Here is a 27,776-nt window from a genome sequence, read left to right on the forward strand (position 1 = left end):
AAACTCAGTAGAAGCTTACTGGTTTCAAGAAAGAGTCTTTCTGTAGCAAGGGACATTGCTAAACGCTTACCTGCCAGATTTCTTGAGCTCTGCTCGATACTGTTTTGAAGTCAGCCAATATCCAGGCATTGTCTGTGAGTAAACAACTCATACACTCATTTGAGAACAGAAGGCTTCCAATACTAGAGAGCCATCAACACAGTCATTTGATAGTTAATTGGTAATGTGAAGGCATTTTAGACAAGCTGCCTAAGCTAGGTGACATCTGTACCACCATGTTTCTGTTCCATCAGCAGAGCTTCTTCGTGGCTCTTTGGGGACTCATTGATATTTTACTGCAAGAAAGTAGAAGGAAGGAGGAGACATCCCACCCAGCTTACCATTTATCATTCCATCTATCATTCCATTTACCAGTACATAGATCCTTACATATATGGATACCTACAGGGCATGACATACTATTCCTTTTCCATGATATCAACATTATTGGTGGTGGCACGGTGGTTAGAATGCAGTATTGCAGGCTAATTCTCCCAACTGCCAGTAGTTCGGCAGTTTGAGTCTCACCAACTTAAAGTTGACTCAGCCTTCCATCCTTCCTTCTGATGTCAGTAAAATGAGGACTGAGCTTGTCAAACTTGCTGTGTCACATTGCCATCATTTGACATATCATGACGTTTTTCTCCTTCGTGGAACTGGGGTGGGCATGTCCTGTGCATGATGCATCTGGCCGGCAATATGTTGACTCTGTAAACCACATAGAGAGGGCTGTAAAGCACTGTGAAGTGGTATATAAATCTAAGTGCTATTGCTATTACACTGAGTACAAAAATAGAAAGGAATATGAAATCAAAGAGAGTAAATAACTGAAATAAGAAATATGGAAAGAAAACAAAGCTGGAACTAATTTCATTTGGTTGTCCTTAGATATGGCCCTTTGTTGTCCATCATGACTTTGGATAATTACAGCTTTCAGGTCTGCCCTTCCAGGTACACCAGGTGGAGAAACAACAAATATTAGCCCTGTTTTTTGATTGATATAGGGTAGGGGTGTCAAACTGGCAGCCTGCGGTCCAGATGCATCCCACGCAGGCCACGCCCACCCCAGCTCCACAAAGGGAAAAAGGTCATGATATTGTTGAGTAGTACTTAACATTGTTCCCCCTTTGCCTTCCCAATTAAGCGGTTAAAGAAGGCTGTCTAAGAATCTGATGAATGCTGTCAGAACTTTGACATCCCTATTTCTGTTAGAGAACCAGCAAATCCCATCTCTGACTGGCCCTGCCCCATCCATTCTCTGCCTTCCAAGACCCAGTTGATCAGCTGGGACTTTTTTTCTTGCCCTGCACAGGAGAACGGAGCTGGAAAGCAGGTTAGTGGGGTGGGGAGGGAATTGGATTTTGTAATAACCTTCCCCCAGGAGCGGGGAGGGAATGGGGATTTTACAGTATCCTTCCCCTGCCATGCCCACCAAGCCATGCCCACCAAGCCACGCCCACAGAACCAGTAGTAAAAAAAAATGAATCCCACCATTGGTTTCAAGGCATGGCAGTTTTATGTGTATACCAACAGAAGATAATTATTTGTAGCTCAGGGCCAAACTTCGGACTCTCTGGTGCTCTCTGAGCTTGGTGGTTTTCTTCAGTTCCAGCTCTGAAGATGTTATCTACTTAGGTAATGAAATGTTTTCAATAAAACAACCAAGCTCAGAGAGTACACAAGGACTACACCATGTTGAGCTCCTTCATCACTCTCTGACTTTTCTCTATCAGGGTGGCCCATAACAATCTATAAAAGTCAATATTGACTTGATGGAGTCAATACAGTCAAATCAATCCGACCCATGGGAAGAGACTCCATATAAATCTCACCAGTTTAGCTACAAACAGTCTGAGATTGTTAATTCAGAGCAAAAAATATATATTTTGCTGTTTTTTTCAGGACAGGTGAGCAGCTTGTGGAATTATCCACGTCTGAACTCAACTTTCAGCTCCAACGAAGTTCTGTGTTACAATATTTTTATAGAACTCCCAATGCAATTATTTTTCCCTCTATCTCAGACGAGAACAGAAAAGTGAATTCTTGATGGCAGAGATGAAATTGGAAACTGACTTTCCAGCTGACACCAATGAAGTCACATGCCACACATGTTCTCATTATTTAAGAGGGAAAGTTACAAAGCTGGCTTCTTCGGGACAGATGTGGTTTCATGTTACATTTCCTTGCCTTTTATTATTTAACATTTTCCAGCCTTCTGCTTTAAATATATACTTAATGGGTGTTTTGCCAGGGAGTAAGAACGGGAAACAGAAAATTTACTGCAGAGTTCATACTCAACTTTCTTTTTAAGGCTCTCAATGTGACTCATACAAGTTCTCCTAAAAATCCATTAATATTGATCCCCAAATTTAACGAGGTCATTGCCTACTGTATTATTAGAATATTACAACAAATAGGGTGTCTGTGTTGTAACCAGAGATTCTTTTAAGGAAGGATGCCATTAGAAATACTTCAACTAACAGAAATAGGGGTGACAAAGTTCTGACAGCTTTCATCAGATTCTTAGACAGCCTTCTTTAATCGCTTAATTGGGAAGGCAAAGTGGGAACAATGTTAAGTAAGGTCCCATTTATCTCTGAGTTTGTTGAGAGTAGGAGATAGCAGTCAATTATTTGCCTATAAAGGAGAATATTTGTAGCTCAGGATTGATTTATTACCTATAAGAGTGGGATCACCTAACTTTCTAGCACTGGTTCCAAAAACTCTGTCATTTATCCCAGGTCATAGAGGACTACAACAAGCAGTAAGCATCACTTAAACATTGATAGTTAGATACAGAGGTGGTATTCAGCAGGTTCTGACCAGTTTCTGGAGAACTGGTAGCGGAAATTTTGAGTAGTTTGGAAAACCGGCAAATACCACCTCTGACTGGCCCCACCCCCATCTATTCTCTGCCTCCCGAGTCCCATCCAATCGTCTGGCTGTTCTTTTATTGCCCTGCAAAGGAGAACAGAGCTGGAAAGCAGGTTAGTGGAGTGGGGAGGGAATGGGGATTTTGCAATAATCTTCCCCTGCCAAGTCCACCAAGCCACGCCCACCAAACCATGCCATGCCCACCAAGTCATGCCTACAGAACCTGTAGGAAAAAAATTTAAATCTCACCACTCGTTAGATACTTTGTGAATTGATGATAATAAAAACGTTCTGTTTTCATTCCTGTAGTTCCTTAGTTATGAGTAGAGCTGGGGTGATTGGATAGACTTAGCATTTACTGGCCGGATGTCCTTCCTGATGGCTATATTGAGTTCGCAGCAGATATTTTCTCTTTGTGCCCTGATAGAGAAACATCTTCTGCTACCTAGGATTGAACACTCAACTTTCCAAATGGGATACAAGGGTCCTTACCACTAGGCCACCACACCATTTGAACTGATGATAAGAAACTCCAATAAAAAAAAATCTGAGTCAGCTTTTAGTGATCTCACAAGTCATGTACTTTTTTTTTGGCAACAGCATGAAAGTGATTTGGTACTTCAGTTTTGTTTTGTTTTTAAATTGTGGTTGGTTTCACAGTCATTCAGATATTTAGATTGGCTTGGACATTTTTATCTACCTATCAAGGTAGACCTGAGATAAGTAGATATTGTTGATTTTTGCATGCAAGGTATTCAAATATAATTGCATTACTTGTTTTGTTTTTTGCAGTAAGCTGGTGGTTATATTTGATATTACAGTATTGACAGCTTTTAATACTTGTCCTAGCTGTTTCTTTGCTCCAAGATTCAATGCAAGCAATCTTGTTCTGTTGTTGTGCTGTTCCAGATGCTCAGTTATTCTTTATTTCAATTCTTATTTTTTTATTTTGAGAACTTTATTATTCTATTTGATATTTGGGCCGACAACCTTGAGATTTTCTTCTATTCTTCCATTCCAATACCATCCAAACCTGGATCTGTGTATTTTCTGGATTCAGATTAGGTTATCCAGGTCCTCATTAGCATGAAGCAATATTAATGAAACCCAACTGATTAATATATTATTGTATAATCAGACTATATTTTCTATTGAAATAAGAGTCAAACATAGTTTGCCCGTCACAGCCCAGAAGACCAGAGTTATAAAATGACAAGTTCAAAGTCAAGTTTTTGTAGTGTACCAAAAAAATCACTGCAACTTAATAAATAGTAATTGCATTTCTTCTTTTTCAAAATAGCTTCAATATAATAGCATATTCCATAAAAGATTTATTTGGATGTTTCTTCCTGTTGGAAGTTAAAGAAATGAAGGACAATGAAACTGAAGCTTCATTTCATTCCCCCCTGAAGCTTGAAGCAGCTATTAATTCTGCTGCCCTCTCTACATTTCCATTTTTCTTCCCTACTGGGACAAGTCTGAATATGTCTGACAGTATGTTGTAGACATATTAGTGAAAGACATTAACCTTGGATGCCACTTAACATGTGGGAAGAGTTGTTAGTTCCTGCCCTGTGCATCATGATAAAATGAGAGCCAACCTCCACTGCAAAAATAAAGGCACTCTATGCTTGTTTCTACATCTGTCTTCATAAATTGTTCCTTTCGGTGACAGCAGCCACTATGCATGAAAAGAGTAAGATGTGCACTAAATTCAGTTGAATAAAACAATCATATTGGACTATTCCAGAAAGATTTTGCAGCTTTCTACGTAAAGCAGGAGTTTCTTCAAACTAACTTTTTCAACTTTGGGGCATCGATGGAGAAGAAAAAAAAAAATGTGTTATCATCCTGGGTAGGAAAAGAATCAATAAACTTTATGTCAGGATGAATAGAGGAATATAGCCTGTAGATAATTGATGCAATTTTCACTGAGCTAAATTCAAAGTTATTAACAGATGAACAAATTAACAGAGTTGGAGGGGACCTTGTTGGTCATCTAGTCCAATCCCTTGCTCAAGCAGGAGACCCTACACCATTTCTGACAAATGGCAGGTCCAATCTCTTCTTGAAAGTCTCAAGTGATGGAGCTGCCACAACTTCCAAGGGCAAGCTGTTCCATTGGTTGATTGTTCTGTCAGAAAATTTCTCCTTATTTCCAGGTTGAATCTCTCCTTGTTCAGTTTCCATCCATTATTCCTTGTCTGGCCTACAGGCATTTTAGAAAATAGCTTAATTCCTTCCTCTCTGTGGCAACCCCTCAATTATTGGAAGCCTGCTATCATGTCTCTCCTGGTTCTTCTCTTCACTAGACTAGTCATGCCCAGTTCCTGCAACCGTTCAATGTATGTTTTAGCCTCCAGTACCCTAATCATCCTGGTTGCTTTTCTCTGTACTTTTTCTAGAGTCTCAACATCTTTTTTATAGTGTAGTGACCAAAACATAATTCTGTGATGGTATAACTCTTTCCTGTTCAGTTAAAGTTAGCACAAGCCTTGTATACTTATGGCCTTACTTTCAGGTCAACCGGTTGAGCACACTGCTGATTAAACTGCTGTTGTTATGACTTCCTAGAATGGAATCATTGCTTCAAGGTTGAGTGTTTAGAAGATGATTTAAAATTGTTGGGAGCTTTGATGACACTCTGAGTAGCACCAGGCTATATACTCTTGGCATTTTCCTTGCAGATATTTTGTTGTATCACTTAGTAACATGCCAACTGGAATCACTTTCCGTGAGATAGGCAGCTGCACAAATTTGATAAATGAAGGAATGAATAAATTAAAAGACATTAAAAAATGCTGACCATTCTAATTAAGGAGCAAGAGTATTATACTTGGCGTTCCTCTGCAGGAGTCTGCTATTGTGTCCAATGAATTTCATTGGACACATTAAGACCCTAATTCAAAAAGATAAATCAATATTAGAAAGGAAGATTCCAAGAGCTACCAGTCAATGGGGCTAACTCAAAAGCCGATGCTTTTTAGGGCTTATAGCACTCCCTATGTAATTTCTCACTTGTAAATTAAAGTTTTACGAACAGCCCATTGAGGACTTGTTAGCCTGCTGGCTTATAGGAGGCCTAGCAGGAAAGAAAGACACCTCCACCATTTACAACTTTATTTTTATTTTATTTTATGTATTTATTTTTGTCAATTGCTTACAAAATAATAGGTATAAATAAAAACATAGTTATGAATACATGGATACATATAAGAAAAAGAAAAAAAAGAAACAATAGGACAGGGACGGTAGGCACGTTGGTGCGCTTATGCACGTCCCCTACAGACCTCTTAGGAAAGGGGTGAGGTCAATAGTAGACAGTCTAAACTTACATAACTGATTTCCCTTTTCTGTTGATTGATAGGTCTGGGTAGTCTATTGATCAAAATTAAATGGAGATGGTATTTGAATGGCAGGATCCATTGTGATATCAACTACAGATTTCACCCATCATACTTTAATCAACTGAAGAGCTATAAATTTCAATATGACCATTGTTAACTCCGGGGAAAATAATCTTCTTCTTCTTCTTCTTCTTCTTCTTCTTCTTCTTCTTCTTCTTCTTCTTCTTCTTCTTCTTCTTCTTCTTCTTCTTCTTCTTCTTCTTCTTCTTCTTCTTCTTCTTCTTCTCCTTCTTCTTCTTCTTCTCTTCTCTTCTTCTCCTTTCTTCTCCTTCTTCTTCTTCTTCTTCTTCTTCTTCTTCTTCTTCTTCTTCTCTTCTTCTTCTTCCTTCTTCTTCTTCTTCTTCTTCTTCTTCCACCTCCTCCTCCTCCTCCTCCACCACCTCCTCCTCCTCCTCCTCCTCCTCCTCCTCCTGGTGAACATATACATTATTTAACAAATGAGCTATTATCTCTCTCTCCCCTCCCTCCCCCCTCATTCCTACACCATGATCACATTATAAAATCATCTAGAGTTCTACAGATGTCCTAAAAAATAAAAGAGAACTGAGTCAAATCTCTTCATTTGTATCTCTTCTTCTAATCTCATCTTCTAAATGACCCTTCCACGTTTTACCTTCTGGCTGGGGCTGGTGTTTGGTGGGTGAAATTGTTCACTCATTTTTTTCTTTTTTTCAGTGATGTCATAACAAAACCAAATGCATGTGTCACCATAAAGGTTAATGAACATCACTGAGGTTGTAGATCATCTTTACAGGTTAAGCATGTAGGTCAATGAACTTCATGGCAGATTAATCACTACAGGGCAAAAATGTAAGTCAAGGATCACCATGTAGGTCAATGAACTCAGATCCTAGCACACAATTTTAAATGATTTCCAAATGCAATCATAGTATGGATGCTCTTGATACCTTCTAGTTTCCTCCTGCTATTTCTTAATGTTTTGCCTTTCTGATCTCTCTTTTACATGAAGGAAGCTCACAGGTCAGTTAAATACCTTATATAATGCTGCTATACCACTTAATTACCAGTGTTGGTCAAGTATTATGTGTTTCTTCATATTTGTTGTGTATAGTGTGCTATAGGAGGACAGAAAAGCTGGTATCATTCTATACTTTGCTTAAGCCCATTGTCCGTCCCAAACCAATGTGGTATTATGGTGAAAAAAGCTCTTTTTTCAGATGTCTTCCCATGTTGCAATCAAAATGTGGGTAGCTACTTGATGTATGTTATCATATTCATAGGAGATAACAGAACATTTTTAATATACCTTCTTACACCATGGTGGTGCAGTGGTTAGAATACAGAATTGCAGGCTAATTCTGCTGACTGCCGACTGCCAGCAGTTCGAGTCTCACCAGCTCAAGGTTGTCTCAAGGTTGACTCAACCTTCCATCCTTTCAAGGTTGGTAAAATGAAGACCCAGATTGTTGGGGGCAATAGGCTGACTCTGTAAACCACTTAGAGAGGGCTATAAAGCACTGCGAAGTGGTATATAAGTAAGTTTAAGTGCTACCATTGTTACCATTTACTAGATTCACATAGTTTTTCTCTTTGGACCTTCCAAGGCCCCAGAATATCTGAATCAGAAGCTGCAGTACATCCTAGATTGAGTTGTGTCTGTGTCTGTCTATCTCTGTGTGTGAGAGAGAGAGACATATATGTGTGTGTGTGTGTGTGTGTGTGTGTGTGTGTGTGTGTAGGTCTAGGTGTGTTCGGGTCTTTTCCCGTGTAAGATTAAGAGTATCTTGGTGACGTTTCGGTGAGGTCCCACTCGCCATCCTCAGGCTGGTGCTTTCGGCTTTGTGCCAGTGCAAGCATATACATATACATATACATATACATATACATATACATATACATATACATATACATATGGTATTCAGCTTTGTTCGGGTATTTTCTCCTCTTTTAAAAGCACAACTATAATGACGTGGGAAAATATCCGAACAAAGCTGAATACCATGCATGTAAGTACCACGAAAACTTAAGAAATACAAATATATATATATTTGTTTTCTATATATATATATATATATATATATATATATATATATATATATATATACACACACACACACACACACATATATACATATACATTATATATATATATATATATACATACATACACACATACATACATATATGGAGAGAGAGACAGAGAGAGAGATCCTATTGCCAGAAGAGCAAGCTTACTTACTGCCAATTCCTCCATAACAACTCTGTGAATCAAGTTGGGATAAGCATTCTATGGCTGAAGATAGACTTGAACCAAAAAAAATTGTGAGTGATGGTTCTTTGTGGTGGTGACCGTATTAGATTAGAATTTGGAAGACCATGAGTCTTCCCTCCCTATATGTGTGGAAGTCAGCTGGATGACTTTGTGTTACTCAATTCTTTCTCATCCCAACTCAACTGAAAGAGCTGTTGTTCTGAAGGAGAGGAACATTAAGCTGCCCAGAGTTACATAAACTACTACTTCACCACACTGACACTCAAGTTTTCAGCATTTCATGTACAACGACAGATACTAAGCACTGAAAAAATGGAACACTGCACCTTATTTATAGCTAAAAGATACTCCTTGTTTCTGATCAATATTATTCTACCTACCAATACTAGCATCACAGCCAGAACCAGAGCAGGTGAGGTTTATTCCTAGTAAATCAATAGAGTGTTCTTTTTTTTTCTTTGCTGTGCAATTCTTTAGAGAATAGCATGGGAATCCATATAGCAATGATTATCATTATATAGCTAAATCCGAGTTGCTTTTTGCTACCTGAGGTTTTTGATCCTGTAAAACTGAGAATTGATTTTTTTTCTCCCACTCACACACAGACACACACATGCACAAATCCTAAATCGATGTTGCGTTTCCACTTTGTGGCAGGTAGGTCAGAGTAGGTAGGCTCTGGAAGTTGTGTGGCCTGTGAACACAAGAAGCTGAAGAGAAGTTGTGTGGCCTGTGAACACAGCATGTTGTAGAAAGAAGCTGCTGGAAAATTTCAAGAACAGCACGTGGATTCTAATCAGCTATTTAGTTTCCGTGTCTTGGATGCAACCAAGCAACGTTTGGTGGAGATCCACATTTCTCATTGATTTTTTTCCCCCCTTGGTGGAATTAACTGTCAGCCAAAAAGTCTTTGCTTCTAATGCTAGCTATCTTACAAGATGAATAAACCAATCTAACAACTATAAAAGTACTGGGGTGGTAGCTCCTGTTATCTAGTCCTTTAGATTTGTTTTAAAGAGCCTTCCTGTTCACGTGTGTTATCGTGAGCATTTGACCCTTTGAGGCTTACAATTGAGCATCATTCAGCTTAAATCAGACCCATTGTGGTTTTCATTTGATACTGAAAAATAGATGGGGCGCCACAGTAAGAAGACCAGCTCTCTCCCCAAGCTGTCCAACTATCATCAAGATCTAAAACTGTCATAAGTCATGTCGAACAACCACAAAATAGCATTTCTGTTTCCAGAGAACTTGCTGGTTTCATTAAAGCTCTGCGCCCTGCAACACAAATAGATTTTTCATCATTGTTATATCTGCTCTCACTTAGGAGCTATGATAACACATATTTCATAATGCCAATTTTAGAGAGTACTTTTTTTTTTTTTTTTAGCAATTCTCCCTCCCAACCTATTGTTAGTATTCTGGGCCTGTTGCGCTTTGTTTCCCTTCTAATTTAATAAGCTTGGTATTAAGAAATATAAATCAACAGAGAAGAATAGAACCACTAAAACTATTACTTAAAAAAAAAACCCTTTGGGGCAGAGAGAGAAAATAAGGAGGAATAATTCAGAGTAATACAAAACTATGTTTACTGTTATAACTTGAGTGGATCTGACTAACAGCTTTTCTGCCAGGAAGCAATTATCAAAATATGACAAAAAAGAAGACCATCTTTGCTAAATTTTATACAGTATATTTGCAGTACAATCCTGCCCCTATTTACTCAAAAGTAAATCCTATGTGTAAGATGCAAGCAATGTTGGCTAGGTGACTGCTCTTTTGAAGAAGATATTTTGTTAGAAATATGTTCAGTTTTTCAATAAACATTATTTTCCCATTTTCCAATTTACTATCTATATTTCAAAGCCCAAAAGCAAAAACATTGGAAATCAGTTTATAATAACTCAAAACACTCCAGTGAGAATGAAAGATGTTTATATGTAAAATTATTTAAATCAGCCATATACTTACCCTTCCCATACAGCTGGTTAATTCACATCTTAACTCCCCTAAAGTTGAGAAGTTAGATGGAATTCTTGGTTTGCACATGGATTTATACTTTTTTTTTTTACCCTTTCAGGTTTTGAAATGATAATGCACCCAATCTCCCGGTTCAAAATGTAATTAAATTTAAATCCAACCTAGTGTAAATGTAAATATCAAGTTACCATCTGGATTAAACCCCAGGAAATGGTGATTTCTCTTCATGATGGTATTTCAGCTTCTGTCATTTTATTTTAAGGATGTTACTGTTAAAAAATATTTTTTTTCGGGAAAGCATGCCAGCTGAATTCCAGTAAGTTATAGTACAGTGGCTCATTTATCAACCTCATTAGCCAACATGTTCTTTCTCATTCAACTTCCAACCCATAGACTTTATATTAATGTTTGCAATTTAACACAGTCACCCTGTAAGTCACAGACTAACAACTTCATTATCTTCTCAATTGCAAATGAACAATTCCAAGACCAGCTTGCTTCATGTTTCAAAAATGGTGGGGAAAAATTAGAGAAGCTTTATTTCTAGAGAAGCAGCATGTTAGCAATTTTGGCATGAGAGATTAATGGAGTTTTTTCAGCCTTCTGGTGTTTTTCTTCCTCGGGAGTCCAAACCACAGTTCCTCTGCTTTCCTTCTTCAAATTTGCACTTGAGAAACTATCAGAAATGGTCTCAGATGGCCTGGGGTAATCTTATTGCTTGATTCATTCCAGTTTTACACTCTCTCGTGTCAATTCAATTCAACTTGTTACAATCAAAGGTAAGCCAATAGGTCATTATTCGTGATTAGGAGAACTTAGCAGATAGCAATAGCACTTAGACTTCTATACTACTTCACAGTGCTTTTACGGCCTTCTCTAAGCGGTTTACAGAGTCAGCCTCTTGCCCCCAGCAATCTGGGTCCTCATTTTACCAACCTCAGAAGGATGGAAGGCTGAGTCAACCTTGAGCCTGGTGAGATTCGATCTGTCAAATTGCAGGCAGCCAGCAGTCAGCAGAAGTAGCCTGCAGTACCGCACTCTAACCACTATGCCATTGTGGCTCTAGATAGAAAGAAATGATAAGGAGCCTCTAGACCAGGGGTGTCAAACTCACATCATCACACTGTTGTCATGTGACTTATTGTGACTTTTTCCCCCTTCGATAAAATGAGGGTAAGTGTGTGATATATACGGCCCATGGGCCATCAATTTGACACCCCTGCTCTCGATTACCCCCTCCCAAAAAATAACCGAATAACAGGGTTGGAATGGATCTTGGAGGTCTTCTACTCCAACTCTAGACCAGAGGTGATATTCAGCAGGTTCTGGAGAATCAGTAGTGGAAATTTTGAGTAGTTCAGAGAACCGGCAAATACCACCTCTGACTGTCCCCGCCCCCATCTATTCTCTGCCTCCTGAGTCCCATCCAATCGGCTGGCTGTTCTTTTATGCCCTGCACAGGAGAACGGAGCTGGAAAGCAGGTTAGTGGGGTGGGGAGGGAATGGGGATTGCCATGCCATGCCAAGCTACACCCACCAAGCCATTCCCACAGAACCGGTAGTAAAAAAAATTGAATCCCACCACTGCTCTATAACATATCAGACAAATAGTTGTTCAACCTGTTCTTAAAAACTTCGAGCAACAACAACTTCTGGAGGAAAAAGCACCTTTGGGGACAACCATGACCTGGATGACTGAGAATCTTTACAGACTTTCAAGTCAAGAACTGTAAATCTTATTTTTCTGAGGGTGATACTTGAATTCTTGATTTTTACTTCTTGGTGGTGGTTAGTCTGTGACCATTTGTGAGGAAGACTACAAAAAGGATGCTTAAATATCGCTGAAAGTAATTTCCTTGATTATTATTATTTTTATAGGTAGCACTTATCATAATCTGATCCATCATTTTATCAACTTTTATGGCCCTGACACTAAAAACAAAGAAACAAGGGAAAATATTTTGATATTCCACATTTTTTTAAAAGCATTCATCCATCAAGACGTTACCGAACTATGTTCCAGATGCAACTGCTTTGATTTTAGATTGGAATATTTTTTTTAACGTTTTCATTAAAATCAGATGGAAAACAAGATCCAGTAAAAGGGGAGAGAGGAAGAGTGGAGAATGCAATCAATGTGAATATGAGGCAGATAAAATGAAATGTCAAAAAAAGCAAAGGGAACTAATTTAACAATATTGCACATTTTAAAAGGAAGAATTTCTAGTTGTTCAATATTGGCTCAGTTTAGTTTAGCTACTTATTATTGAAAAATGCATTATTGAGCGGGAAAAGATGCCTAAGAGTTGCCTTAGGGAAGTGATAATTCATGTTCTGACAGGTAATGTGTTTAATGCACATATTTACTTTTTATTCATGAGGAATGACTTGCTTCTCTGCTAGTTGCCCAACCCACTAGAGATTTGGCTACCTCTTTATTCCAGCTCATTAAAATATCAGGCAAATTTCTATTATTAGAAAATTAGGAAAGAGTATGATCAAATATGTTCATATAAGCGTGCGTTCATAAGGAAGAACAATAGATTTCATACACACTTATGAATACTACGCTTTTAATATTAGTACTGGTAAGGGATCATGGTGAAAATAATAAATTGTTTGGTCGTACAGCTAGAATAAATACAGACAAATTGGAAAAACAAATTAGAATAGAATAGAATAACAGAGTTGGAAGGGACTTTGGAGGTCTTCTAATCCAGCGGTTGCCAACTGGTGGGCTGTGGCCCACTGGTGGGCCATGAGAAAATTTTGGTGGGCTGCAGAGAAATCTCACCCCAGAGCACCCCCACAAGCAATTAATCCAGGCTGTGCAGAAACACAAGGGTGCACCACCCACATGGCCCACGGGAATCCTCCCACTCACTCACTCTTTACCCGGTAAACTTGCCTGCTAAATTTCTTTTTCCTTTTTCCAACCATCATCTGTTCTGCTGTGCTGGGAGATTTAGATAGCTAGGAAGCAGGAAATGGTTGGATTTCTTGCTTTCTAGCTAGTCTTTAGATCTTCAGCTCAGCACAGCCAAACCTCCCTTAGGACTAAAGGTTTGCTTGCAAGCAGATTCATTGCAGACTCACGGCAAGCAAATCTGAGAGAATGAGCTAGCTGATGGCAGATAGATAGATCACTGAATGATTCTGTGAGCAACTCAGTCTGCCTGCTTTGTCTGATTTTGGGTAAAAGTTGCTCTTTTTAAAATAAAAAAAATCAATATTTACATGCATGGTGTGTTGTGAGTTAATTTTGTGAGTTTGCTTGCAAGCAAATTTTATATGACAGACTCAGGTAGCCAATGGCAGATAGATAGATTTCTGAATGAATCTGTGATTCTGTGAGCAACTCAATCTGCCTGCCTGCTTTGCTTGATTTTGGGTAAAAGTTGCTCTTTTTTTATAAAAAAATTCAATATTTATATAAATATTTACAATATTGACATACAAGCCATGCCCAGCCAGTCACATGACCACCAAGCCACACCCACAAATTAGGCCACACCCACAGAACCAGTCAGTGGTCCATGGGATCTAAAATTATGAATTTGCTGGTCCCTGAGGTCCAAAAGGTTGGCGACCCCTGTTCTAATCCAACCCCCTACTTAGCCAGGAAACGCTGTACCATTGTAGACAAATGGTTATCCAATCTCTACTTTAAAACTTCCAGTGTTGGAACATTTACAACTTCTGGAGGCAAGTTGTTCCACTGATTAATTGTTCTCACTGTCAGGAAATTTCTCCTGAGTTCTAGGTTGCTTTTCTCCTTGATTAGTTTCTATCCACTGCTTCTTGTCCTATCCTCAGGTGCTTGACTCCCTCTTCTTTGTGGCAGCCCCTAAGATACTGGAAGACTACTATCATGTCACCCCAGTCCTTCTTTTCATCAAACTAAACATACCGGTTTGCAAATTGATTGCAAATTGATTCAAGGAAAGTGAATGAGTTATGATGGCAGGTGATGGGCTCTTGAAATAGAGAGAGATCAGGAGGTCAAGAACAAAATACAATATATGAAGCAATGCAGGGAAGTGATTGGAAGCAAGGGCAGTTTGTGAGGGACAGAAAGGCAGAATGTCAGGCAACAAAGATCAGGTTCAACCCATGAAAGTCTAATTAAACTGAGTTATTGCTAAACAGTCTTCTCAACTAACTCTTAATACTTGCCTGGAGTTAGATAATGGTTAATGGAATTCAAGGAAAGTTGGATTTAGTTCGCTTGTGGCTACATAGAGATTCTAGGCTGATCCTTCTTTTAACTCTGTCTCCAGGTTTTGCCAGCCCTTGTTCTATGGAGAGTGAACTAATTCCTTTTTGTTTCTCTGATCTCATGCCCTAATTTCTGTTTCTTATTCCTTTTCTGTGCTTTGAATAATGCTGTTCCCTCTGCAAGGAAATACTGTCAAAGGAACGTGTGCAATTATTAATTCTCACTAATTCCCTGAATGAAAGTCATGGGAAACTCTCAATTCCAATGACTTCAAACAGTTTAGTATGTCTAAATATGGATCTAAATCTTTGCAATTAAGTGCAAGAAGATTGGCACTGTTCTCCCTTTAATGTACAAAGTGAAATCATTTTAAGCAAGCAAACAGGATATTTAACTCGATGGATATGTTCTTTGTTGTTTTGATTGCCATTCCTGTCCAGAATTACCTAATAGTGTCACACAGAGGTTACATTATTTTGTGACTGCTCACAATTCCTTTAATGGTACATTTTTAGGCTGACTGGAAGGAAACTTGAAGAGATTTAGCAAGTTAGGACACAAGGCTCTCACCCTTTCCTCTTGCAGCTTCCCTATTGATCAGAAAACTCAACCCATGGAAAGTTCCCACAAGAACATAGAGATTTCTGTTCTGAACAAGTATCGTGAGCAACCCCAGTACAGAAAAATAACTCCACTAAGATCATTGGGATTTGTTCTTTTCATCTATTATGAATCCATGATGGATCTTGGCAGACTTGACCACTGAACCTTATCTAACAAAATAAAATTCAAATGTAGAGAAAAGTAAAGTCTTATACTTAGGCAAGAAAAACCAAAAGTACACATATAGATTGGGTGAAATCAGGCTTATAGCAGTAACTGGGAGAGGGATCTTGGAGTCTTAGAGGACAACCAGTTAAATATGAGCCAGCAGTGTGTAGAGGCAGCTGGAAAAGCCAATGCAATCCTAAATCACATTAACAGAGAGATACAATCAAGATCAAGTGATGTACTAACACACTCTATCAAGCCTTAGTAAGACCACACTTAGAGTATTGCATCCAGTTTTGGTCACCACACTATAAAAAAGATGTTGAGACTCTATAAAAAGTGCAAAGAAGAGCAACCAGGATGATTAGGGGATTGGGGGCTAAAACATACATTGAACAGTGGCAGGAACTGGGCACCTGAAGGTCAGACAAGAAATAATGGATGGAAATTGATTAAGGAGAGGCTCAACTTAGAAATAAGAAGACATTTTCTGACAGTGAGATCAATGGAACAGCTTGCCTTCAGAAGTTATGAGTCATCATTGGAGGCTTTCAAGGACTGCCATTTGTCAGAAATGCTGTAGGGTCTCCTGCTTGGCTGGGGGGGTGGACTAGATGACCTACAGGGTCCCTTCCCAATTCTGTTAATCTGTTAATGTCCTCCTGGATCTGAAAAAAGACGATTTTCTGGGTTAGGAAGTTTAGTGAATCACTGCACAGGTAGATTAAATATGGAGACTGTTTATACCAGAGTGGTTTTCCTTCAGAACATCATCTATTTTTGGCTGCTCTTCAATCTCCTTCCCACCCTAGTGGTCATTCTTCAGATCATGGTCCATCTATCTATCATAGCCCCAATGTCATAGGAAACCATATATCTTCTATGAGCTTTGTAGCATCTGTTAACTATTATTTTATTGTGATACATTGGAGCAATCTGCCTGTGGCGTGTTATTTTCTAGCTGTCAACTCAGAGGGGATCTTACAAGGAATATAGAATAGAAAGAAGGTGCAATATCATAGCATTGGACCAAAGACTGGGAAGTGACAAATAGAAGCAGTAAATTCCTGTTGTTTTCAAGTGCTACAACCATCTCAGCTACTTTCAGGGGCAATAAAAGGCATCATAACCGAAGCTCAAACTGCTCAGACATCCAGTCAGTGATATTTTACTTGTCACTGAATTGTACCTGAAATGAAATTTCAGGAAACTTTAGAGATTGAATGGAATTAAATGAGCCAGCAATCCGACAAACTGGAGAATGTGTTTGAGGTTGCACCAAGAGATCTGTGGTTACAAAAATATGGGAAGAAGCAGTTCCTTTCTAGTCTTCACTGGTTGGAACACACATTGAGTACTCTGTCCAGTTCTGAGCATCATGTTTTAGGGAGAGATTTTGGAAAAACTGAAATATCTATAAGGCTAGATATTGAGGATTGAGAAATCAAGAGTGTAGAAATTAAGTCTGTTTAGACTTGAGAAAGGTTGTCTGAATGTGTATGTAATGTCATGTACCTGAAGGAGATTGCTTAGAAGAAGGTGAAGGCCTTCTTTCTTTCTTTCTTTCTTTCTTTCTTTCTTTCTTTCTTTCTTTCTTTCTTTCCTTCTTTCCTTCATTTTTTGTTCTTTCCTTTTTTTGTTCTTTTTCCTTCCTTCCTTCCTTTCTTTTTCTTTCTTTTTCTTTCTTTCTTTCCTTCCTTCCTTTTTTGTTCTTTCTTTCTTTCTTTCTTTCTTTCTTTCTTTCTATCTCTCCTTTCTTCTTTCCTTTTCTTTCTTCTTTCCTTCCTTCCATTTTTTTTTTTTCTTTCATCTTCCTTCCTTCCTTCTTTCTTCTTTCCTTCCATCTTTTTCTTTCTTCTTTCTTTCATCTTCCTACCTTCTACTTTCCTTCTCCTTTTTTATCTTCCTTCCTTCTTTCCTTCTTTTTCTTTCTTCTTTCCTTTCTTCCAACTTTTTCTTCTTTCTTTCATCTTCTTTCTTTCTTTCTTTCTTTCTTTCTTTCTTTCTTTCTTTCTTTCTTTCTTTCTTTCTTTCTTTCTTTCTTTTTCCTTCTTCTTCCTTCCTTCCTTCCTTCCTTCCTTTTTGTTCTTTCCTTCTTTTGTTCTTTTTCCTTCCTTCCTTCCTTTCTTTTTTCTTTCTTTTTCTTTCTTTCTTTCTTTCCTTCCTTCCTTTTTGTTCTTTCTTTCTTTCTTTCTTTCTTTCTTTCTTTCTTTCTTTCTTTCTTTCTTTCTTTCTTTCTTTCTTTCTTTCTTTCTTTCTTTCTTTCTTTCTTTCTTTCTTTCTTTCTTTCTTTCTTTCTTTCTTTCTTTCTTTCTTTCTTTCTTCTCTAGAGTATAAGACATCAGAATGAAGTCTATACATGAGAATAAAAACTACGAGAAAGCCAATCTGCCAACTGGTTTTTATTGTATGTTAAACATTTCATAGGGTGGTACCAGTTGACCAGATGACTGGTAAAGTGCCTGTCAGAATGTGATCAAGTAAAGGTTTGACAATCATTGGGGTCATTTAATTTGTTTTTCTACGCAGTGTAGAAATGTAAGTTTTCTCATGGATAGTAATGACGTTAATTAATATGACACTTTGGCCCCTCTCTTTCAGGACCAAGACAATTTGCTCGGGCTGGGGTAGCAAATATGAAATAAATGAAGGAGATATGAAAGATATCAGGCTCAAAGAATCCAAACCCTTCATAAAGTTGCAACATTTTATTTATTTTAGTTGCAAGATTTATCCAAGCCTATAGACAGGAATCTAGTCAACTAAAGTTCAACATTAAATTGGCCCAGGTAAGGCTCAACATATTTCAGGAGTGGCTGAACTTGGAGCACTTGTGGGTATGTAACAACTCTAAGCTGATGACTTGCTTAACTCCACATCCCCAGCTCTATCTGATCTTCTCTTACAAAAAGATAGCCAAACGACATATTTTATTTTGGGATTCCTTTTTGTCTTTGCTGTTGGGCTCCTGTCAAGCCAAAGAAAATGGCCTCTTGTTTATCCTAGGGTTTTTTCCCTGTCTCCAAATGAATGCTATTGAACATAAACATGGGTAGCCAGCCAAAAGTTGTGTACTTGGTCAAGGGTACCTGAAAGATGACAGATCTCTGAATTTGAACAAAAATTAGAACTTCACTTAGGTAATATTGGCATTTCAAACTAAGATACATTATTGTAAGGGCTGTTTTGGGGGGGGCTAGACTCCAGTCCAATACACAGAAGCTTACAAATGAGGATTAATGGGCTATATTTGTAAGTTGGCATGATGGGAGGTGAATAATGGGCCATTAACTCAAGATTTTCTCAGCACTTTAGGTGGAAAATGGACTGGAGAGAAAGTTTCAGCTCTTGATTATCTGACCATCTGAGAATTATTCATTACATTTCATTTGATTATTTAGGCTTTGAAATATTACAGGACCCTGTTGCAAATGTCTTACAGTTGTTCAGTCATTTCCTTGTTAACAGTGTGAGACTAACTAACTTGGAATCTTTGTCATTTTCTTCCTCTGCCCCCCCCCCCCAAAAAAAAAAAAAATAGTTTGGCAAAACAATAGGCAAAACTATGGCCGATGTCATGTTTTCCAGGACATGAATGCAGTTGCCATCTTTTTTTTTTTTTAAAGAAGTTAACCTTAAAAGCTAAGGAAACATGAACTGTGCTGTGGACCTGAGTTTTTGTAGATGAGGTTCATGCAAAGTTACTACCAGAAGTAATGGTTTTCAACTCCTAATTTTGACTAATGACTTTTGATTAATGACTCTTATTGACATCTTATGATTATCACTTTGTTGGTTGTATCTTATGATTTATGATTGTATTTTATAATTTATCAGTTTGTTGATTGTATGTTCACTGAGAGCTTATGCATCAGAGACAAATTCCTTATGTTCCAATCATACTTGGCCAATAAAGAATATTTTCTTCTCTTCCTCATCTTCTTCCTCTTCCACTTCCACTTCTCTTTCCTATTCTATTCTATTCTATTCTATTCTATTCTATTCTATTCTATTCTATTCTATTCTATCTCCCTACCCTACCCTACCCTACCCTACCCCTACCCTACCCTACCTACCCTACCCTACCCTACCTATTCTATTCTATTCTATTCTATTCTATTCTATTCTATTCTATTCTATTCTATTCTATTCTATTCTATTCTATTCTATTCTATTCTATTCTATTCTATTCTATGTATTGATATGAAACAGCCTGGATATTTTTTTACCATTGACTCATTGAATAATAATTGCTAGTATCACGTAGCTTAATTACCTGTGTCAAGGATGGTCATATCTTGATGATTGGGGATTTGCTTTTAGTTTCCAGAATAATCCACTGCCACACAGGAAACTCTGCTGATTTACACTTATTATACCAGCAACATGGAGAAGACCAGGGCTGTCAGAGGAATTTCTCAGTTATCTCATCTTCCCCAGCACATACAGGGGTCTTTGAGGGATGATCAGACAGAGGTGGTATTCAGCAGGTTCTGACTAGTTCTGGAGAACCGGTAGCAGAAATTTTGAATAGTTCAGAGAACCGGCAAATCCCACCTCTGACTGGAGATTTTTACAGTATCCTTCCCCTGCCACGCCCACCAAGCCACGCCCACAGAACCAGTAGTAAAAAATAATAATAATCCCACCACTGTGATTAATAATATGGTTGAACATTTGTTTATTATTTATGTTGCTGTCTATCTCACCAAGAGGCCCCTCTAGGCAGCTTACAAGTATTAAAAAGGAAGAAAAATGAAAGGAGCATAAACAGAACAGGAGTAAATAACCATAACCATAACATAAACCATGACAAAGCAACATAACAAGAAAAAATGACCACCAAAAAGATGGGTGGATGGAGAATTGAGGGAGAGGCTGTATCAGGAAATTTAGAATAGAATAGAATAGAATAGAATAGAATAGAATAGAATAGAATAGAATAGAATAGAGCTGGAAGGGACCTCAGAGGTCTTCTAGTCCAGCCCCCTGCTCAAGCAGGAGACCCTATGTCATTTTAGATATGTGACTGTCTAGACTCTTCTTAAAAACCTCCAGTGATGGGTTTAATTTAAGCCCTTCTCAAACTCCTACCCAGCAGGAAGAAGGCTACTCAAAGCAGGTCAGCAAAGTCAGATCAATATTTTAACCTGCCTCAGATTCCCTTTCTAATTCAGCAAGTAGGAATCAAGGAGGGAGAGAAAGAGGATGGATGGAGAAAAAGAGAAACAGGGAGGGAGGGAGGGAGAATGAGATCCTGAAGTAGAAATAGATCCTTGGCTGTGGGGATTCAGGGAGATCCCACTGAGTTCGTGGAAATGGTAAAGAGGCCTTCACATTGAACTTGGCTTTTGGACATCCTGTGGGCCCAACCACCCTGGCTATCTTTACTGTGGAATTGAAATGGTTCCCCATTGTCATTTTCTAGTCTTTCTGACTGTTCAATTGAGCCTATTTCTCTGGGTTTTCCAGAGCTCATCCTGCTGAACATCTTAACCCAAATAAGAACAATCAAGGTCTGCCACCTGCTGGAACTTTAATACACAGCTTATTTGTCTCCCATAGGAAGTTTGTTTTCACTCTAATGGAAACTCATTGGAAGATCTGCCTTCCTTGGAAATCTCAGCCAAAAACTGCAACAGAAAAAGTTAAAGTTATATTTGGAAGTTAGACCAGTGCCAAATGCCATACACAGTTAGAAGATTATAATGGGTCCCTAAACCTATGCTAAAAGTGTTCTGCACTATTATAACAGACTAGTATGTTGTTACATTCTAAATAAGAGTGTTGGATTTTCAATTAACCAAGCTAAATCGTCAAGTTTAGAGATCCTGTCTATGTATGTACGTGTATATAGACAGACAGATGATAGATAGATAGATAGATAGATAGATAGATAGATAGATAGATAGATAGATAGATAGATAGATAGATAGATAGATAGATAGATAGATAGATAGATAGATATTTCAAAAGAATGTTCTTTTCCCCCTTTGGTGGTGTAATACAGAGTAGTGGGAAACAGAGAAGTAATCTTATTGATTTCCTTCAGCCATGAAAATATTGTAACCACTGATGTGTGACACATCCACACACATGCATGCAATTCAGTTAGAGACTTTATATTAGAATGACTTCAAATTATTTTTCAGCTAAAAAAAAAAGAGACTTTCACTTTAGAACTTTGACATCAGTTTGAAACTTTAATAAGCTATCTAATTCAGAAAATAAAATAAAACAATGTGGAACTGCCTTTTAAAAATACAGAAAAAAATCAATACATTTAAAATTATTCCAACTCCATGCAAATTATTATTATTATTATTATTATTATTATTATTATTATTATTATTATTATTATTATTATTATTATTATTATTATTCTGATGCCTAGATGTAATGGAATGTGCACTTGAAGAAGAGGAGGAAACTTTGGCAATATGGTATTATTATATGGCAGCCATACTCTAGAATGTCTCATGATATATCTACTAGGTAGGAAAATTATACTTTTAGTTCAGCAAGATTCTGCCCATAGAGTGAAAGCAAATAAAGAGCCATGGTGGTGTAGTGGATAGAATGCAGTATTGCAAGCCAATTCTGCCAACTGACAGCAGTTTGATCCTGACCAGCTGAAGATTGACTCAGCCTTCTATCCTTCCGAAGTCGGTATAATGAGGACGCAGATTGTTGGGGGCCATAGGCTGACTCTGTAAATCCACTTAGAGCAGTGGTGTCAAACACATGGCCTGTGGACTAGATGTGTCGCACGCTGGCCACGCACACCCCCAGTTTAGTGAAGGAGGAAAAATTGTGATGCATCATATGACGACAACGTGTCATTGCAAGCTTAACACCCCTGGCCTAGAGAGTGCTGTAAAGCACTATGAAGAAATATATAAGATATATATGCATAAAGAATTGAACTTGATTGCTTTTCAAGTGAGTATTGCAACTGGGAGACTACCAAAGAGATGTTTCGGTGCTTTATCACTATAATATGTCCTATCTTGGTCATGAAACATGAAATATGGCAGAGTCATATTCAGTGGGTCAACAAACGGGTTGATTGATTCTTGAAATTGTCCCAAAGGTGCTTTTTCAAGAGGCAACTGGAGTTTCTGGTTTTTCCTTGAAGATGTTTCACTTCTCATGCGAGAAAGAAAGCGCCGAGGAAGCTTCTTGGATGAGAAGTGAAATGTCTTCAGAGAAAAACCAGAAAGTCTAGTTGCCTCCTATAAAAGCACCTTTGGGTCAACCATGACCTGGATGACGGAGAACCTCTATAGACAACTCTTGAAATTAATTGCTTCAGAATAAAAAGACTACTGGAAAATATTATGACAATGTATAAGATCATACATTGTGCATCTTGACTTCCACCACCCGAAACTAGGATAGCTGTGAAGATTGGCAAGGAGGGGGGAATTAAAATATCTATATCTATACCTACCTATAGCTACAGCTATGTCACCTATATGTATAATTTATACCTATTGTATTGTTCAGCTTTCTTCCCTTCCTTCCTACCATATGAATGTTTCGAGAAAAATTCTTCTCGGCATTGCTGATCTCAAAGATGCTGGATCATCTCCCCTACTTTTCCAGAAACAAACAAGACAAGCCAGTGGTGGGATTCATTTTTTTTTCTGTGGGTGTGGCTAGGTACATGTGGCATGGCTTGGTGGGTGTGGCAGGGGAAGGATACTGCAAAATCTCCATTCCCTCCCCACCTCACTAACCTGCTTTCCAGCTCTGTTCTCCTGTGCAGGGCAACAAAAGGAGACCCAGACGATTAGCTGAGACTCGGGAGGCAGAGAATAGATGGGGTGGGGCCAATCAGAGGTGGCATTTGCCAGTTTTCTGAACTACTCAAAATTTCCACTACTGGTTCTCAAGAACCGGTCAGAACCTGCTGAAAACCACCTCTGACACTAGTTCTTTCTCAGAAGTTGTGCAGAGTCGATTGCCATATCGGGGTTGTCAGTTTTGCATGATTTTCATGATGCATATTTTTAATCAACCAAAGCCATTTGTGCACTCGACACATTATTTTGAGGAACCGATCACAATAATGCTGCCATTTGTTTATTTTAAAGAAACAAAAGTGCCAATAAACCAGCCACAATGTACGAATACTTAAATTATTGCTGGGTTTCAGAACTCTGTTTCTAAGCAACCCACACTTGAGTTACAGGCACAGGTAGAAGTTATTTTTCTTTCTCTCAAAGGTCTCCAGGGATCTGAAACCTCCATAAAATCCAGGGTTTATAAAAATGATTGTTGGCTTCAATACAGATTTCAAATAGAGGGATAGATAGATAGATAGATAGATAGATAGATAGATAGATAGATAGATAGATAGATAGATAGATAGAAATACACAGTCTAGATTTCCAGAGTGCAGAACATATTTTTGTTGTTATTTTGATGGGTTAACTCGAGGGTTTCTTTTCTCCTCTTTTGCTGGATATTTTATTTTCAGACTAAAATAATAAATTGATACTATGCACTAGATTATCGGAGTCAGTAAAATAATGACTGTTTTTGGCTATTTGTTGATTCCCATGTTGTTCTGCTGTAGAGTGAAAGAAGTCGACAATGAAAACTTGAGATTTACAATGATAGCTGTTGCCTTGGAAATGGACAGTTGCAAAAATTATGAAAATATGCCAAAATATACCATTAACCATCACTGTCCTGGTGTAATGTCTCCCTTGGAGAACTCCTCAGATTCTTCCTCAGGCTCATTCCTGGCATGTCAGGAACTGGGTTAATTAATGACTTTGAACAGCCATCAAAAGAGATTTCCAGGGGCTTCGGCTGGGGAGAGCTTGCAGGGATGGACGGTCCGTGAAGAGTAGGAGGAGGAGCTGTGGTGGATCCGAGAGCAGGCAAGGCAGAGAAAAGACAACAGCAATGAAGATCTGCCCGATTACTCAGGAGAAGGCCTCACCCATCTTGAAGGGCTGCACTGGAAAACTATTTAGAATGGCAGGCAGAGGGAAGCACTGCTGGGAACAATGTGTTTAGTTTATGGCTGTGTGTATTTGTTTGCTTGATTTCACGCCTTGGAGACTTTTGAATTTGTTTTGCCAAGTGAGCTCTTGTGGCTGTATTTCAGTTTGGCCAGGTGGATTTAAATTTGTTTGGTGGACTTATTTGTTGGAGCAACTTTTCTCTGTTTTATGGACTATTGTCCATTGCCTTGACCTGCTTGTGGCTTCATTTATTTGGGACAATTCTGAGGCTAGGTGAAGGGAATTGCTCTGTGTGTGTGTGTAAGAGAGAGAGAGAGAGAGAGAGAGAGAGAGAGAGAGTGAGTCCAGGCTCATTAACAGAAGGATAGAATAGAGATCATGTGAAGTGTTAATACCACTTTCTCATGCTTTGGTAAGGCCACACTTGGAGTCCTGCACCCAGTTTTGGTTGCCACAATGTAAAAAAGATGTTGAGACTCTAGAAAGAGTGCAGAGAAGAGCAACAAATGAGGCTAAAACATATAAAGAACGGTTGCTGGAACTGGGTATGTTTAGTTTGATGAAAAGAAGGACTTGGGGTGACATTATACCAATGTTCCAATATCTCAGGGTTTGCCACAAAGAAGAGGGAGTCAAACTATTCTCCAAAGCACCTGAAGGGCAGGACAACAAGAAGGAGAGATCCAACTTAGAGCTAAGAAGAAATTTCCTGACAGTTACAACAATCAGTGGAACAGCTTGCCTTCAGATGTTGTGGGTCACTGTAAGTTTTTAAGAAGAAATTGGACACCTGTTTGTCTGAAATTCCTACTTGAGCAGGGACTCGAAGATCTCCAAAATGCTTCCAATTCTGTTACTCTGTTTTCTGTTACTATCCCTAGGTTATTATCTCATAAATTAGCACTGGTGATAAGAAGTAACAAGATAACACTGAATTATGCAGATCATCCCAGTTCAATTCTCCAAAATGAATATACACATCCTTTTAATTAGAAATCTATAATATTCTTAAAACCTGTTTCTTGACTTTATTTATTTTTATTTATTTAAATGTTAAATTTCATTTATTAAATGTATTGATCTACTGCAAAATATATGGGTCAATTTTACAGGTCAGGAGTAAAATTACTGTAACGTATATAGGTCATTTTTGTTGTTGTTGCTTGGTTTGTTTTTCAAATGATACGTTGATGGTGTTAGCCATTCAGTCATATCTGACTCTTGGCAATTCTATGGGCCAGGTCTCTCCATGTCTTTTGATCGTGCACTACTTCTTCATTCAAATGATTTGCTTTTATCAATTTAAGAAAAAAACAACACTTCTATTTTTCCATATTTCAGAACCAGAGGTGGTATTCAGCAGGTTCTGACCAGTTCTGGAGAACCGGTAGTGGAAATTTTGAGTAGTTTGGAGAACCGGCAAATATCATCTCTGACTGGAGATTTTACAGTATCCTTCTCCTGCCATGCCCACCAAGCCATGCCCACAGAACTGGTAGTAAAAAAAAAAAAAAATTGAATCCCACCACTGTTCAGAACATTTCAGGAAATATCTACCAGTAAAACGGAATAATGTTCAACATAAACAACAACAACAACCTCTCGACAGTTCATTGCTCACTGTAGCAAAATATGCTCCTGGTATACTTTAGGGATTTTGTTCATAGGAAATAACGGATATGTCCTTTGTTGTATTCCTTTAATTAAAGCTCAATGTTGAGAATTAAGCAAACATCTTCAAGTCCTTAATTAACCAAGTTCACTGGCTGGTAAACGTCTTACAAATAATTGCAGCATGTTTTTTTGTATATATTCTTAATTGTGACTTAATGCAAATTCTTGTGCAAACTATATCACAAGAGTTACTAACTCTATAACGTCCAGATGTGGACTTCAGAACTCCAGAGGACTAGTAGGATGTCACCAAATGCTGAAAATTCTCTTTGCTCTCTTGCAGACTTGTAAACTTCGAAAATTGAGGATAGTTCTGGAAGCCTTCCCTTGAAGAAGATAATATACATCTAGAGTCTTAAAAAAGACATTTCAGTACTCTTTGGAATGTGAAAGTTAACGGCGAACTGCGATATTTCTTTTCTCTGTAATTTCTGTGCAAATCACTTTTTGGCTAAAATGCCTTATACGATGCTTTGTCCGAGGAGCAGCAAATATATTGTGTTTAGGGAGAATGTATAAGTGTATATCTTTTGCATAGTATCCTTAAAGTACAGATTTGGAAATTGAAATAAAACCACTGACACTTGTCAAAATAAAATATGGACTGAATAATCATTTATCTCTTGAAGAACAGTGAATCGGCATGGTTAGACCTCATAAACGCTTGAGTTTGTTATGGTGCTTTTAGATATCTGATGCCTGGTTTGAAGGGTGAATTGCATGTAAAGAAAAAATGGTGGGTTAGCAAGAGTATGGAACACTGCAGTGAGAGATGAAATGGAAAATAGAGAAGAAACTTTAGAGCCAAAGAACAGAAGTCACAATTTGCATCAGAAATCCAAAGGAAAAAGAATGGGTTTTGAACACCAGCTAAGTTCCAATGGACCAAAGGTTGAGAAGATGTTCAGAGGTGGTCACAGGAGTTCCAACATGTTCCTCCTATGAAGGTACTAAACCTGGTCTCCCAGAAACCTATGTGGATCCTCTCTTTACTCATCTCGAACAAGGTTGAGAATGGGAAGGAACAAGGAAAGGACAAGAATAAATGACAAGAGGGAAATAATTTGGCTTTCAGGGAATTATTAGCTGCAAAGTTCTATAAAAAAAAGTAAAATTCCTTGTAATACTGACTACCATTCGCCCATTTCTCCTTCCTTTCTTAGAGCCATGGTCACACAATGGCTAGAATGCAAATTAATTCTGCCAATTGCCAGCAGTTTGATTCTCGCCATCTCAAGGTTGACTCAGCCTTCCATCTTTCTGAGAAACTCTGTAAACTGCTTAGAGTGTAAAGCACTGTGAAGTGGTATATAAGTCTAAGTGCTATTGCTATAAAAACCATTCCCACTGCTTGGAGTTCGATGCTGACTGGCTCAAGGTTGACTCAGCCTTCCATCCTTTACAAGGTCAGTAAAATGAGGATCCAGATTGTTGGAGGCAATAGGCTGACTCTGTAAACTGCTTAGAAAGGGCTGCAAAGTACTGTGAAGTGGTATATAAGTCTAAGTGCTGTTGCTATTGCTCTCTTCTATAACTGTAATTAAACAGATGTACAAAAAATTATATAATACAGAAAGAAACATAAATTATTCGATCCC

Source organism: Notechis scutatus, chromosome 5, assembly GCF_049901735.1.
Source record: "Notechis scutatus isolate UNSWTSFEM ecotype Mainland chromosome 5, rNotScu1.2, whole genome shotgun sequence".
Lineage (NCBI taxonomy): Eukaryota > Metazoa > Chordata > Lepidosauria > Squamata > Elapidae > Notechis > Notechis scutatus.